This window comes from Diadema setosum, chromosome 3 (assembly GCF_964275005.1).
Source record: "Diadema setosum chromosome 3, eeDiaSeto1, whole genome shotgun sequence".
Lineage (NCBI taxonomy): Eukaryota > Metazoa > Echinodermata > Echinoidea > Diadematoida > Diadematidae > Diadema > Diadema setosum.
Window position 1 is genome coordinate 26,166,833 of NC_092687.1, and position 14,073 is coordinate 26,180,905.

The following is a 14,073-nucleotide window of genomic DNA, read 5'->3' on the forward strand; positions in this document are numbered from 1 at the left end:
CTAGTAAAATTATTTCAAGTAGTTAGATCTTTTATCTTTATAGAACCAAAGTAAGTACATCAGCACTTCACTATGATTGTTTTAATGATAAGCGACACGAAGATAAATAACTATCATCTCAGAGTCTTATCGACTACATGGAGATGGTCAAGCATAACCATTATGAAAAGATAGATAGATAGATAGATAGATAGATAGATAGAGGGGGGAGGTAGCGAGAGAGAGAGAGAGAGAGAGAGAGAGAGAGAGCAAGGAAAGACCCAGACTTATATTTCAAACTTGTTTTCCCTCGATTTTTCTTGATCAACCAATTATTTCCTTTTCTCATTTATTTTTCCATCCTTTCCCTAGACAAGCCACGAAGAGATAATTGCTGAGTATACTGAATCCGCCTCATCGCTTTCTACGTTACAGTAATCCCCGCACATAGTACACACGTCTAATCGGCTTTCCGCAATCGATTTACACGATAAATATCGATCGCGCTTCTCTTTCGGACCAGAAGGCCCCGGGCACCTTACTATTCAAACTTGGTTGTAATCCTTTGTACGACTTGATGACTGCACCATTGTCGAAGAGTCTATACAGCCTCTTATGAAAGGCCCCACCGGCATTTGAAGCTGGGAGATTGAAACTTGTTTACTGTCTCGGACAGGCGACTGTTTTTGTGTTGCTGAAAGGGCTACATGGCCATGTTGAACCAATGTGCGTGGAAAGCCGATCCAGAGTATACAGCAAAGGACTGGACTAGTTCCTTACACTGATTCATGTACACGTAAAAGGTTGCGGCGCCCATTTCCAATCACCGTGAGACCAGTTCCTGGAACTAATTGGCTTCAGGACCAATCGTACGTGACCAGGGTAGTCTGCAAATCCGGACAAGTGCGTCCATGGCGCCGCGGCGCTCGTCGTAAGCGTGGAATATCAACTATATTATACGCACAGGGTAAATATCGCTCCCTTTTCAGAATCTTAGATCATGTCTTGATAGAACACCATTGCCAACACTGAGCATTATGAATACAATAATTCTACTCGCATTTCTCAGCTTGTAGTTGTAACTCATTGTGTGGTGGTAGTACAGCCTCAATAGCTGGATGGAATGAACGAATTCTTATGATACTTAATAGGCCTTAGTGATACCGAAGGCACGTCATGCAATAATCATTTGCGTTTAAATACGCACAAAATTATTTAGTTTCTATCAGAGCGAGTTACAGAAATAACGAAAATGGATGTTAAAATACATTGTAACATATTGAATACAAAATGTTACCTATTAATCGTCTAGAAATCTGCTCTTACGATATGAAGTAGAATGTCTGTAGTGCCCAGTGGTAGTAAAGTAAAGTAAAGTAAAGTTTTTTGTTTTTTGTTTTTTTTTAAATTCATGAAATTCTTCCGTCGAGATGTTTTCATTGCAACTGATTGACAAATTGCCCTACATAGACGTAAATAAGCACTGAATTGATCAGTGTTTTAGTAGTAGCCATGATAAAAATCATGGGCGTACATACTCGAGCAGGATTCGAACCTACGATCTCCTGATCACCGGACAGGCGTCATCTCCACTAGACCACCGAGCTTTCGCCCGACAGCAAGTGTTGGTTCTAATCCTTATAGCATGCAGCGGGTACTGCTTTGTTATTTAAATTCATGAAATTCTTCCGTCGAAATGTTTTCATTGCAACTGATTGACAAATTGCCCTACATCGACGTAAATAAGCACTGAATTGATCAGTGTTTTAGTAGTAGCCATGATAAAAATCATGGGCGTACATACTCGAGCAGGATTCGAAGTAAAGTAAAGTTTTGTAAGGTAATTGTAGATTATTTCGATAAACTTTGAAAAGATTTCCTTGTGTGTGATTATGAGCACTTACATACATTAACCCTGTTAGAGGGTGATGATTATTTAGCTTACATGTCTTGCAGGCACAGTGCCTGTTATAGAAAATAGATAGTCTGATGTATTCGTATATTCATCCCTATTCCATGTATACATGCACAGGTATGTATCTTCATTGCATGTTTTAGTGTGTCATGTAGATTGTTATTCTTGCCAGTTTGTATCTTACATGACAATCATTTTTACTCACATATCCCAGGAGGGTGATTGAGTTAAACTACGGTAAACTAAACTAAACTAGATGTGGTACAGTATGTACATACTGTACATGTATGTGTATATGACATTAAAAATGTCAAATCTTCATTTGCTTTCTGTTGCAATGGATTAATGTGCTATATTCTATTCTGATTATATACTTTTGCCCTATTCTTTTCCACGTGGCGTACAAGTCTGTATGTTATTTTGATCTTGTTTGTTTCATGGTTCATGGGTGCATTCTGTTTATACACTGTAAGTAAGTTTAAGAATCTTGATGTGCATATGCAACTCTTTGTTGAAAAGGATGCTTTTAAATGGAATCATTGCCTGATTGAAAATCTTTCATCTGTGATAAAGATTATGTATTTTTTAACGATATAGTGGGAGAAAAGCAGGTACGTGCGGGGCATTAAAGTAATAACATGCAGAAATCAGGGAATGTAGTAAAATTAAAAAAAAAATGTGTAGGATTGAGATTGCGCTTTTTTTTTTCTCGCTGATAGATTATCCGTAGTGTCAGCAAAATGCAGCAAAATGTGAGATGAGCTCTTCTTTTATTCGGTGCAATATTCCACCGACGTGCAAGTGGGGTGAATGTACTGGCTTTTTAACTACTTTGGACTCGATCATTTCGATAACTACCACGCGTTAGTGGGCGTGAAAAAGTTGCGAATAAATGCGTTACAGTATATGGCACATTTTCCCACGCACACTTTAAATAGGGGACAATAATGGGCACTGAGCTGATCGACCGTGTCAAAAGACAAGGATAAAAATAAAAATGAAGAAAGAAAAGAAAAAAGAAACGGGACAAAACAATAGCACAGCTGAGTGGTTTAATTCATTGTTTGACCTGATCTTGCACGTGAAATCAGATTTCAGTAAGATTTACACAAAAAACGGCAATTTACGAGGTTTGTATCATGAGGGCAGGAATAGACTGCGAAGGGCACCGGCCGTTTACTTCCATGGTACGATACACAAAATCAGAAGGACTGGTTGCAAATCTATGAAGAGTTTTATCGCAAAACGAGCTACATGGTACTGTAAATGCTAAGTTGAAATATTTGTGATTAAAGCTGCTAAAACAAAAAAAAATAATAAGAAAATGTGGTATGTTTTTATCATAACTTCTAGAATACTCCTTGTTATATTACAAGTGAGGTATCACCGGAAAGGTTCATTTTGCTCTATCTGACGATGGACTTACTTTAAAATGTTTAAAAATGGGCCTTAGCCCATTTTGCAATGAAACTCTTTACTGTACACTATACAGAGCTGCGTGGCTTTATATTCTCAAAACCCGTTCAAACTTTACACGGTCTTCCCAGTTTCTTCAACTGAAAGGATGTGGATTTTCTCATTTCATTGGTTTGACGAGTGGTATTTCGACTGCGACAAGTTAAAGGACCAGTTGAAGTCGTAAGAAATAGGCCTACTGGAATTTTACAAACAGTACTTGCACAGCATGTGCAATCGGTCGTAACTCTATACGCTGTGTCGTTTGCAATCATTCAATGATGTTACTAACATGACATCAACTTGCAGTTGCAAACATGTTGACACCCACACACACATACAATGTAGGTTTACTCACAGAGCTGATGTATTATTGAATGCTGATGCGCATTCCAAAAAAAGAGGAAAAAATAAAGTCATGCACAATTGCACATGTTAGGGTATCTGTTCATTTTGACTATTTGTTATAATTATAGTGATGATTCATCGTATAAATATGTAGGGAAAAGATCTTTGCCAGGGTCAGAAGATCAAGTCCTTTGTGTATCGCAGCAAATAATGGACGGATAATAGATCAACAGACATAATGCAGCAGTATATTTATACAATGTTATAAATGTGCCCGTGCACATGGATACACAATAATGCCAAGTAGATGTCGTATCAAGGATTGCCATTTCAAGGAGACAAGTAAACAATTACCGCTGTATAGTCAGTATTTTTTCATTTAGTCATCTTATCTTTACAGCTGTCACTTAAGGATGATTTCATGTGGGTCTTTTTTTTCAGTCTTGCCAATCAAAGTGACAAAAAGAAACAGGAGAAACACAAAATCTCTCTTTTTTTCATGCGAGGTAAAAACATGTTCTTTAAAAAGTTAATGATATGAATGCTCATACACTTTGTAAATGCAGGCATTCGTGTACTGAATTTTCTTTACTCGACACTTCATGTATTATATTCCTTTGGCATTATCCGCAGATGTCAGATGATACTGTTATTGGACGTCCACCGGCGAGAGAAGTTATCCATGGCCACTATGTACAAACTGTATATCTACACTTGTATGAATTCCTGTGATTGACACTTCCAGGACCACCGTTTTAGAGATACATGTACCATCAAGATGTGTGTTATGGAGCTCTATATAATAGCATGACATTGTATATACTGTAACAGTTAGGGACATCAACCTCATCTCTTTAACGGTTCCCTTCTACCCCCTCCCCAATGAATAGAGTTTACATGTAGCCTATGCCACTTGCGTTGAAGATATCCAGGAGATTTCCTAACGTCCATCAGTCCTCTTACAGGTATGTAGCAGGTAAATTTGTAGCCAGCGACGTTCCCTACTTATCTCTTCCTTCAACAAGCTTTACTGAATATTCCTATGCAACCATGCCCCCCCCAAAAAAAAAAGAAGAAAAATATAGTAATACAATATCGAAAAGCATGTTGGTACTGCTACTTGTTTGCGTCCGTCTGCTAGAAAAATAGAAAAATCATATCCAACCATTATGATTCTCTTTCCAAGGAACCCCATGACGCGTGTCCTTCCTTGTGAATATCTATAGAGTCATTGTAATGGAAGTGTTTTTGTTTTGTTTTGTTTTGTTTATTTGTTTATTTACTTGTTTGTTTGTTTGTTTTTTATTGTCAGAGGTCATATTTAATCTGGTATAGGTATAGTAGTGTATAGTCTTCGCGAAGGTCACTCGTTACTACTATGTAAGATCTATCTGATTATTTCCTGCACGCGTTGCTACATGTACGAACGGAAATACAATTAGTGCATGTGATCAGAACTGTCCACAGTTTAAATTCATTCAGGTCTAGGGTACAATACTGTCTAAGCAAGCTACAGAGACAACAAAACTGTTCTGGCAGATAAGGGGCTACATTCAAGCGAAAGAAAACTGTAACACGCATCCTTTGAATCATCTTCATTATACTGTAAGGATCATGATCAGAATCCCGGCCAAAAAACTAATCACTACTTTCTTGTAAAACACCTGACCTGTCCTTAAAGTGTTATTAGAATCCAACCGCCTAGCTAGCGTCCCCCCCCCCCCCCCTCTCCACCAAATAATAATAATAATATATTTCTAACAAACATGTAACGATAAGATATATATCCAAACGCCGGCAAATATGTTGACTCAATGATACTGTATACACTGTGTGATTAAACACATGGTGTATAGTGAAAGAGACATTATACCGTTCGTAACAGAGAGAAGAGATATTATGCTTATCTATTTGTATCAATTTGAAATATCCCTAAACAATTTGAGATTACACCTTTCGAAAAAAAAAACAACGAAAATCATCAGAATATATTGCATGTTACTTAATTACACCTTGAAAAATATTTCTTGTCATATACATATATATGTAACGAGTGCAGCACCATTGGATCAGTAGATGCATTTTTTCCATTAAATAATGACCTCACTTTAGAAAATTTGAAAATGGCATTCAGTTGCCTTGCTTTCAAACTCTTTGACAATAGTCTGCAGTAAATTTATAGAAAGAGTATAAAATAAATGAATACCCCCTGGTGGGTTATGGGTATAAAGGGGTGAGAGAAGGGTGCGTATACAGTCGCCTGAGGCTGATGGCTCGACAAACCGACATGACCGAGCCAAAAGCCGTGGAGTTGAGAGAAATATCAATCATAGAAAAAGAAGAGATTAAGAAGGAAGGGAAATGAAAAGTTCATCATCAGGTTGTTTAGCGTCTGAGACCTTGAGGTCATGGAACGGTCATTAGGCCTGAATGGTAATCCACATATACTGTATTTCATTTTTTCAAGTTGTCTTCCGTTCACAGCATTGTTATTAACCTGACGCACAGCTATTAACAATAGCAAATTACTGAAGTGGGTAATAATCTATGACTTGTGCGTTATTATGTAGCGTGTATGCACCATGTACTTGTTTACGACACCGAGTCCGTTTCAATTACACTGTACGTGCACTTTTATTTCAGAAAATCCCATTGTGATTACGCGTACCCTAATCACTGCTGAGTGTGTGCATATGTGAGTGTGTAGTGGATGTTGATTATTGGTCTTTTTTTCATCATGATGTTGACCGCGCAAGTATTGTACCGGAACTATTACATACTTGGTCGTTATAAGATCACGTGTTATAATAATCCATGTGATGCAGATGAAGCGCAGAGATAATATACAAATCTATGCGATCTACGCGTATTCACTTATTATTTTCTTATAACGTATTGTTTGATATCTTCACTACACCGTAGCTCCGTCACAGCTCATGGTTGTTATAAAGAACGAGTATAATGTAAGTTCTTACTTTGAAAACCGTAGTCTAAAAAATGTTCCTCAGTAAAGAAGGAAAAAGAAAAAAAAGGAGGCCCTACTGTACTCGACTGTACGTTAAGACCAAACGAAAAAACATAAAAAAGGGTGGGTGTCTGAGCATGTTCACTGTTACGTTTCTTATTATTGGGTATATCTATGGAAGGCACCTGAGAACTGTAGAGTATAAGTTACATCTAAGTCAAACTTAAGAAAAGCCAAAAGAAAAGGGGTCAGAATCATGTCGTGTCCTTTGACCTTTCGAAACCGACCATTTCGACAGTATCTATTCAATCATATCTGTTTATCATGAAATATGCCTCTACATGTATTCATCCATTCAACCTCCGACTGCAGATTTTCATTTCAGTGCCCCTTTTCTGTCCTTCATTTTCCCGTGAGTCTCTTTCTCTCTCCTTCTCTCTCCTCCCCCTCTCTCTCTCTCTCTCTCTCTCTCTCGCCCTCTTATTTCTCACTTCTATTCTCCTTCTTCTACCCCCTTCCCTCCCCGGGCCTCCCACACCCCATCCATTTTCCATTAGATCATGCTTTTTTGAAACACACATTTGACTTTTGTCCGTGTTCACTTTTCTCTCTCTCTCTCTCTCTCTCTTTATTCACTCTACCAGCGATAGCTCTTTGAAATGAAATCGAAGATATCATTTCGCGCTAAAAGGCTAACAGCACTTCTCTCTTTATCGTTGAAAGCATCGACCCAGGGAGAATACACTGCATAGAATGTGTGTGATAGATAATAAATGTCATAAACACATGCTGAGTAGAGTATATGGCTTGCCAGGTATGGGTGCATTGCCACATTATTGGGACAAATCAATCAATTTCGGGACTTTTTTTCTGTGTGATTTGATTCGCCTTCTTCTTTTCCATGCATCATTGTAGATTGCTGCTGCCAAGGGTCTTTGTTTTGTATACATGTGCTCTTGCAATTTCATCATCTTCTTTTTTTTTCATATAGTTGCAAATTTAATACCTAGTATAAGAAAACGAAAGAAACACTGTCTTGTTTTGTACACTTTATAAGAAAAATAGGTTGAACTTTGCACCTTTACGGGTGCAACTTTCAGGGTTTTTTTTTTTTTTAGGAACAGTGAGCACCTTTAACTGTGCAACTTTGCACCTTTCTGGTCTGAAGGGTGCAAAATTGTATTCGTATAAAAGGTGCTACTATTGTGTCACACGTGAAGGAGCAAAGTTGTACCTACGTTTCTTATGTGTTGTAGAATGCAAAACACGGTACATGTGTGCAAGTGCACAATTCACAGGAAATTCATGACAGTTTTCCTTCAGATTGTTCGAGTTGCAGGAAGATAAATTCATAGGACAATGATGACAACATGATGTGGTAGGATACAATACAATTTTGTGAAAGTGAAAATTCTCGCGTCGAGTTGTTTTATGGCAATTGATTGGCAACTTGCCTTTCATCGACGTAAATAAACACCGATTGCTCATTGTTCTATACACATGTCACGGCTTCTACTCATCATGGCTACTACGAAAATACTGAATAGTCGACAACAGTTCGATATTCGAAACGTTCGAAAGTTCCATAATGAAGTGGAAAAATAATAGAAACAAAAAAGTTCGATTTTTTTTCCCCGGAGAATTCTATTCAGAAAATGATAAAGAATCGTAATGTCGAAGCTTCGTCAGTACGCCTACGCACCTTTTATTTTTTTTTTTTTTTTTTTAGGTTTTCGGATTAACGAACCCTCGGAATGAAATAACCCAAATAATCGGCGTTCATGTAAGTATATGACATACAATTTGTGAATCAGTTTCAAACATGTTATGCATGTCATCGATATCATTTTTTTTTTTCTAACGCCTCTTTATTTTACTTGAAGTACAGTGTGGCTTATCTGTATATCTCATGTTCTATCTTTACCTTATTCATAGTTAGATATCACATCGTTTCATCCATTTTATTTTCAATTATCAACCATTCTCTCTTTCATTTTAAAGGCACAGTGCGCCTAAACTTCCACCAAGCTTTGGGTGACCGTGGAGAAAGAAAAGGGACATGAGTGATGCCGAAGATGGCCCGAGCCCCGAGGCGATTCGGCAGCTTTTCGACGCCTGTGACCTGGATGGAAACGGCTACATCGAGTGGGAGGAGTTGGAGATAGTGTGCGAAGAGCTGGACCGAGATGAACTGGAAGGAATATTTCAGGTTAGTTGGGCAAATATTGTTGAAGGGTAGGGGGTGGAGTTAAAATCGCTTATTGTAATACATGTATATTGTTATGGGATTATTGCCACTTGGTCTTCTATCAGATGGTCTACTTCCCAGTTCGTCTAACACCACAACGGCTGAACTCACTTGGTCTGCTATCAATTTCGTCTAATGCCCTTTTGGTCTATTTCTCACTTGGTCTAATGCCCAGTTTGGCTACTTATCTTTTCGTCTAATGACAAGATGGTCTAAGTTTAGTTTTATCTCCTTGGGCTTTTCCCCATTTTGTATGATAAGCTACGGGTATTAGACGAAGTGGACATAGCCCATCTGAAAATACACCAACTGGTAATGAGGCTAAGTGGCAATTGGACTAAATGTTCATGAGACGAACTGGTTATAGACGAAACAGGATTACACCCTGTAGGTTGAGATTAAATGATTATTAGTCGAAGTGGGAGTAAACCAAGTTATAGATCACCTCTGATACATTTTTGTATGTATCGGAGATCCCCTGTCCCATCCCCCCCCCCCCCCTTGCCAAAGAGATGAAAGCTGGGTATAGTTTGAATGACTCGTCTCGATGTAGCTTGTAGACATGCCTACGGTCAAAGTTTGAGGACGCCCGTCGAGGGAATTGTTGTCCTTCAAATTATGTACATATCACAATGATAAGAACCGGACACATTTTTCTCTGTTTGCCCGTAGGCTTTGGACGGGGATGAAGACGGCCGTATCAGTCTGCAGGATTTCAGCGAGGGTTTCCATAGCGTCAGCGAGACACTCCTTTCAGCCAGCCGCCGTAGGCGGCGCCAGCAATACGTGGAAGACCTCGAGAAGTCGGACTTCGAGAAATTCCTCTGCCATGCCGGAGCCGATTTTGATCTCCTTTCTTGGTAAGCAGTGATTTATATAGATTTCGAAATCTGACTCATGACCATGATATCATTTATGAATGTAGCTACAAAGTATGTATGTCACTGGCCTGGAGACTTGGTCGTGACCTGGTGGCGACTCGAGTCTCGCTCAGGCTGGTCGCGGGGTTATCGCGAAGACGTCTCTACGACTAATCCTTGGGACTAGGCTGGACCCCATTTCATAAAACTTGTTATCAGTGACAAGTTGTCATAGTTGTTATAAGCTACTGAAATTCTTGCATCTTATTGGCTAAGAGCAAATTTGTCACAGAAATGTCGCAGTTGTAACTGACAACAAGTTTTATGAAATGGGACCTACATTAGTAGGTCTCCGTGAGTTGCGGGAGAACTGAACATGTTTTATTCTTCCAGAGACTCTTTCCAGTCTCCAGCTGGCCTCGAAGACGTCTCCGCGACGTCTCCTTTTTCGCGACTAAGTCGCGGAGACTAATTTTTGTCCGCGATGTCTATGAGACGTCTCCGCTGCCTTGCGGAAACTCATTGGTGACCTACCATAACCGGAGACGTCGCGGAGACATCACCGAGACCTCGAAGACGTACCGGAGACGTCTCCGCGACGTCTCCGCGACTTCCGGTCGAATAGATTATTACCTTATTTGGAGACGTCTTTGAAGTCGCCGTGGAGTCTTCTTCTAGGTGACAGCGCAAGTCATTTTTTTTTTTTTTTTTGGTCTTTCGAATCGCAGGAGTCGGCAGTCTCGGCGACGTCTCTTCCAGTGAGATATACCCCCTCCAGCCCCTTTTTCATATATGGGCCCAAAACTATGGAATGGCCTACCAAAATCTCTTAGAGAAGCATTTTCCATTGATAGTTTCAAAAAGAATCTCAAGACGTATATTTTTAATTTGAATTGATAATATTGTATGCCTGTATGTAATGTATGTGTACGTATATATTGTTTGTTGGTTTATTGTCTTATTATTTTCTGTGATACTGTTGTAACGTGACACAATATGTACTATGTTCTATAGCGCCTTGAGTATCTTTTTTAGGTAGAAATGTGCGCTCTACAAGAGTCTCACTATTATTATTATTATTACACCTCACCATATACACACGCATATGAAACGTTCCCTTGCCCCTATGGGACAAAAGAAAGTAGTCTAAAAGAGATAGCTGATGTCTGTAAACCATAGAAAGATAGCCTATCTATATTCTAGTCTACGAACATGTCTGATACGTATTTCATTGCAACATGAGACAGAGGGCCGATGTAAAAATGATTATGTACATGGTCATATCTGTAGGGCTTGTACATGGCTAGTGTTAGAGCCACAAAACAAATGCAAGCACAACAACATGAAAATAGGTATAAATGTGCATTTTGTACGTGTGTGTATCATCTGTCTGTCTGTCTGTCTGTGTCAAGAATACAGTGAAGAGAGAGAACGGAGGTCTCCCACAGAGGAGGTGGAGAGGTCCGTTGTTAAAGTGTCAAATATACCAAATCACTGTTATCCCCCTTCCCCCTCCTCCCGCCATCCATCATTGAGTCTGAATGGAAAGTATTACTCTGACTGTATTTTGTGGCTCTAACACTAGCCATGACCCAATCTAACCCCACTCACATCGGTCCTGAATTCACAAACTCGCTTGACCGTGAAATATATAAAAATCGATATTCTACATCAACACCCATCTCCATGAAAAAGAATATTGATAAAACTGTGCAACAATAAAACGAGCCCATTGTATAATACGCGTTATGCCTTCCATTCATATCATACGTAGTTGTCTGAATATGGCACCACGACGACATGTCCTGCCCTCACCTGTGATTAAGAAGGAAAGAAAAAAAAAAAGGAAATGAGCAAACAAAGCGACACGGATTTGTCGCGTGATTGAATGACGTGTGCGTTATGCTCACGTTGTCTGACGCTCAGCTGGCTTACATGAGCTTTGTAATACATATCTCTATTTTAGTGCATTCCGTAGCGTGTGGACCCGTTTAAACCAGAACAGAACAGTTCTGTTCAGCCCTCAAGAGCAGTGAATGTTCTCGACAGCTTGACATCTTGCCTGACCTTTGCCTGACATAGCAATACCTCAAGCATTCAAACAGTTTCAAAATATTTCTAGAATACATGCATAGATTGAACATGCATGTTTGATAGTCGATTAGTCGCCTATGTTTCGGGGAGAGACATTATTATATTATGACTTATGTTTCTTCCGAACCCCTTTCAAGTACCTGAAATCCAGCTTGGATTTCCTAACAATTTCAAAGCCATGTAAGCCTCGTGTACGCTACCTGCAAGTGAAAAACCTTTGTCATTTGGGTATGCACAACATTAAAGGTAGGGAATCCCATTTGCATGCCTTAAATGAAGAGTTGTATAAATACAGTGGTATGTTGAAGAGAGTATCATTTTAGAAACTCCCATAAAGTATTGAAAGTGGAAGGTAACATTTAGTACATTTTTATTGACCGTTAGATTTTGAATTGAATTTTTTTCGGGGCTCACCGTAAATTCCAGTACATTACTAGGCTACTTTTGCAGACCCATGCACTGCATGTGTGTCCATCATGTATATTTTGTGAAGAAAGTTCATCAAAACTTACAAACATTTCTATATACATTCTTGCCACACACTCTTTATGTTATTACATCAGCTCTCATATACTTTTAGATTTGTGTTTATAGATTTAAAAAAAATACAGAAGACTGCAACAAAAAGTCTTAAGTGTGGCTGACACACAGAACTACTGAGTAGTTGAGTTTTGTGCATTATTCAAATTGAAGATAACTGTTGACTTCCAAATCTCTCAGCAGTGGCCTAAACAAGTCCCCCGAGGTTCATATTTAATGTTTTGCTGCATTTTGGGAGGTCTGTAAAAGGTATCCCCTACCTTTAAAGAAATATTGAGCATAAGTATATGTTTTTAAATCGGCTTCTTGGGCGAGACATATTGTCATACGTGATTCAGCAACAAATCAGCCTCTTAACCTTTTAGCAAGTGAAGATTCCGTACATAATGGCCTATTGTTCCCCGGAAGGTACAGCAGTATTACTCTCATTTCGATAACCTTCTAATATTAAGCAAAATAGATCACTGCACGGTCGTGTATTTTGTGTCTACTAGAAGTTATGCTTATTTGAAAGCCTATCAAGACTTTACCAAGAGACCTGTGTGCCACAGAAATAATACTGACATATTTTTGTTGACCTTTGACCTCTTTCAAATTACGTAATCATATAATTCATATGAAAACAATAACGATAGTAAAGCATAGAACAGTCCGTTTTAGGGTGTTATCTGACGGGCGGATTCGGGCGGTTCGTTACCAATGGGATATGTTGCACATTTTCTTAAACAGCGTTTATGCGTTCGGGACTGCATTCTTTTCTTTTATCATTTTTTTTTTTTTTTACATTTACTCATCGTTAGAAAACAGTTCATAAGGTAGAGTAAGAAATTCTTTGTCACTTTGGGCACTGTTTTCCTGTATGCTTGCTTGTTTTGACATGAAAATTTTTGTTTTGTGTCTAAAATTAGCAATATACTTTGGAAAATTAACGTTTCTGTTTCTCTGAAAAAATAGCATTCTATGCACTCTTCTAAATATATCAGACCGATCTTAAAAATTACAAACCAGTCTAATGTAATCTTCATCCATTACAGGTGTTTAAAAAATGCAGTGAAGTTCAGTTTCACGGTGAAAAGATGTTAATATTTGCAGGAAAGTCCCCCTGGAATGGATAAGATAACAACCTTGGCCTGGTATTTTAGATATGATAAAATTAATGCTTGCGGTCATTATCATTATTCTTTTTAACACACATAACATTGTGAAAATAAATGCATATTGGTTTGCGGTCATCATTGCTTACTTACAGCAGGATGCGTTCATTAAACGCGCTTCGCTATCCCAGTCACGATGTAAGGCAAAGGTTATGACGATAGTATGAAAAAAAAAGAAGAAAATAGATCAGAAAAAAATTGGACATCTCCTAAATTTGACAGCTGTTACCAGGTCAGTGTTTGGTCAATCCGGATAGCAACTTGGACTTGCACAGTGTACACAGTGATTCATAGACGAGGCACGCGTTCATGCACGCCTCTATGATAGCATTATCGATAATGTCGGTATGATTATGTATAGACAATTCACGTGACTTCTTAACCACACGTGTTGCCACTTGTAATGGCGGGAATGCCGTACTCGATTTTTCTAATACAATTCATATGGGGTATGGATATGTTGTCATGGAAACCTCACAGTCAACTTTTTTCACCTGTTGTGACGTTGCGCCTTT